The 3,634-nt window shown below is 30.3% G+C and overlaps 1 pseudogene; it reads right to left on the bottom strand.

Annotated features, from left to right (window-relative positions):
• Positions 1-449: 449 nt before the first annotated feature.
• On the bottom strand, positions 450-2,237 carry LOC111915222 (serine/threonine-protein kinase PCRK2-like; annotated as a pseudogene).
• Positions 2,238-3,634: the final 1,397 nt, after the last annotated feature.

Raw genomic sequence — 3,634 nt, forward strand, 5'->3', positions numbered from 1 at the left:
ATATATATATATATATATATATATATATATAAAAATTAAGGTGAAAGGTAAATTCATGTATTGTTACTTCAGTTTTGCCTATTGGTTCGTTTTATTACATCATACACAAACAAGAACATTTTAGTCAGGTCCAAAAAACGCAAATCAGTTTAAAACAAGAAAAAACCTCCTTTCCCCGTCATCTAGGGGTGTGCATATTAACCTAAGAACTGAACCATAACCAAATTAATCGATATAACCGAACCATACCTAAAAGATATGGGGCGGTTTTTAATTTTGATTAACTAAATACATTAAGGTTCGGTTATGGTTTTCATCTAAAACCGAACTACTATAAACTGAACCAAACCAAAAATATTAATAAATATTTTTAATATAATATAATATTAAATATGATAGGTAGTTATATTAAAAATTGAAAATTCAAAAGGTAATTATTTGGAATTAGATAGGATAAGTAATATTTTATCAATACAATTATATATACACAATCATTCACTTTTTATAAACAATGAACCTTATGTTTTTCAATTTTGTAGAAAAATATTTTCTTTTTATGTCATGTTAGACTATTATGGTTATCATTAACCAACCAAAACCAATATTAAGTGATACCTAATGTTTATCGAAATACATTAATCAATTGTAATGGTTACGGTTCGTCTTTGACCAATAATCAAACCAAACCGTCCATTTACGCCACTTATTGCAGTTTCATGGTACACCTAAAGACTTTCTTCAACTTTATAGAAACCACTCGAACCGGACTCCCAAGACATGTATCAAGAATGCTTGCTTTTGATGGACCTCCAATAACTTTGTCAACCATCTCCATGACTTCGCTCATCTTTGACCTTGACTTGGGGTTTTTAGACAAGCATCTGTCGGCTATAAGCAACAGCTTTTTTGCTGACTTCATTGAGTAATTATCTTCAAGTCTTGGATCCACAATTACCCGGAATCTTTTTGAGTCTAGGTAGGCTTTCACCCTTTCTAAAAAGTGTAGTTCGTTAGGTTGGTTCTTAGCCAATGGCACACTACCCGTTATACGTTCATACAAGAAGGACCCGTAGCTCCATACATCACATTCGGATGTGAGATACCCTGTTTCAGTGTACTCTGGAGCTGTGTATCCTGTTGTTACCTGATGTTATTTTATCACCAAAACTTAGAAAATTATGTGGTTCAATTATGAATACATGTCATATACACGAAAAAAATGTTCTTCATACCGTTGTTGAGACATTGGCGAGACCTTGAGGACGAAGAAGCCATCCGAAATCTGAAAGCTTAGCATTCCACTGATCATCTAGGAGAATGTTGGAGGGTTTCAAATCTCTGAAAACAATCTACATGAAGCCAATGTTACTGGTTTTATAAGCATGCTCCATGCATGATGTAGAAACAAATACCTTATAGTCCATTCCTTCATGTAGATACGCCAAGCCACGAGCAACGTCTTGAGCCACTTTCAGTCTGATTGTCCATGAGAGAGGAGCTTCAGAGCTTGAAGATAAACGATGATCCACGCTTCCATTAAGCATATAATCGTATACTAGAATCCGTTGTGTTTTAGTTTCATCATCTTCTACACAGTAAACAATTAGTCTCACAAGATTCGGATGCTCGACCACTCCAAGAACAGTCGCCTCCCTTAGCCATTTTCTATGCCCCTGTTGCATATATCAAAAATATTAGCATTCAATACAGTGTAGAAGCTGTGAATAGTTGGAGATGATATATAAATAAGTTGAAGAAGACAAACTTGCCTTCAAACTTCCATTGGCGAGCTTTACAGCTACCTGAATATCATCGTAAGGATGTTCAAAACTCTTAATCGTGCCCTTATGGACACTCCAAAATTCACCCTCTCCGATCTTTGAAGAGATGCCAAAATCGTTGGTTGCTGCCTTGAGCTCGGCGATTTTGAAAACCCTCAGGTTGGTTCTTTTTAGGACAAGATTTGAGGATCTAAGGGAATAGGATTTCGAGCAGTTGAGATCCGAATGAAGCAGTATAAAATGTTTCAGTTGATGTCGATTTTGCTTGAGCTCTGGCTTCATATTCGAAAGAGAAACATCGGAAGTGAAACACCATTATTCCTTCCAATAATTCACCTCTAAATTCCGGAACTTCAAAACAACTATGCAAAAGAAAGAAAGTTCCATGGAATTTCGACCAAGGCGACTCAGAAATTTGACTCCATGCGACCATGGGGACCCCAAGGAATCTGCGAATGGAAATTTCCTTCTCTATTCCGTATAAAAAGGTTTAAAACTACGTAATAATCAGACTAAACTGTAAAATTGGTCTTTATAATAATAACTAGTAGGTAATTTCGCCTTCGCCCAAGACATTTTTTTTATATATATAAAAAGAAACATAAAAATCGGTACATTTAAAACAACAAAAATTTAGAGGTCATAGTTGATAAATGCAAGGGACCAAAGTAGCAAAATCTTTAAACATTTGTGACTAATATTTAATATATATAAAATGCAAGGAACCAAAAGTGACAAACATAAAATACAAGGGACCAAAAGTGGCAAATTCATGAAACTTTTATGGCTAAATTTTGGAGATATATATATATATATATATATATATATATATATATATATATATATATATATATATATATATATATATATATATATATATATAAAATGTATGGACCAAAAGTGGCAAACATAAAATACAAGGGACAAAAAGTGGACTACATAAAACAAAAGGGACCAAAAGTGGTAACTTCTTGAAACTGTTGTGGCTAAACTATGAATCATAAAAATAAGGGACCAAAAGTGACAACTTTTTGAAACTGTTGTGGCTAAACTATGAAGCATAAAATGTCACTATTCATAAACGTGTTATCCTGTAAAGGAGTATACTAACTAAATAAATAGTAGAAAGAAAACAACTATTTTTTTGCAAGAACTATTTAATAAGTTATAATATTAAAATTAATTAATTGTTTTCGTAAGTTGTTAACAAAAACGTTGGGATTTTTGTTTTAAAGATCATTGCCTCATTGAACATTGGGGTTAATTTTTATTTGTTTAATTAGAGCTTATCTAATACGTTTTTTTTCTAAAAATATTAGTCATCTTTAGCCCATTTGGTTTTTATTTCTTATAATACAAGGATTTAAGTTTTAATTATAAATTATTTAGTTTTTTTTTTTATAAATTGTTTTCAAAAACTTAGGCCGGGTTTTATAAGCGTAAAATAAGAAATAAACATTAAAATATATAAAATGGCTATATTATTAACCTTTAATCAACTTAATATATTTAATCAACATAAATATCATATATAATACGTTAAAATCCCTATTATAATAAAAAAAATAGATTTATTCTGTTTTTGTCATGTGTCATTTGTCAACCTATTGATTCTTCATTTCAAATTTTAAATTTTAAATTTTTTATTTTAATACCATTAAATTAATAACAATAAAATTAAAATTAAAATTAAATTAATACAGATCATAAGGTGATATAATTTCATGTATTTATTTAAATTAATGATTATAGTTTTGTATAACTAAAAAATATCTTAATTAATAATTTATTTAAAATAATTGATTAATAATTTTGACTTTTTAATATTATAGTTTAATTAATTTTGTAACCGT

This window comes from Lactuca sativa, chromosome 1 (genome assembly GCF_002870075.4).
Source record: "Lactuca sativa cultivar Salinas chromosome 1, Lsat_Salinas_v11, whole genome shotgun sequence".
Classification (NCBI taxonomy): Eukaryota; Viridiplantae; Streptophyta; class Magnoliopsida; order Asterales; family Asteraceae; genus Lactuca; species Lactuca sativa.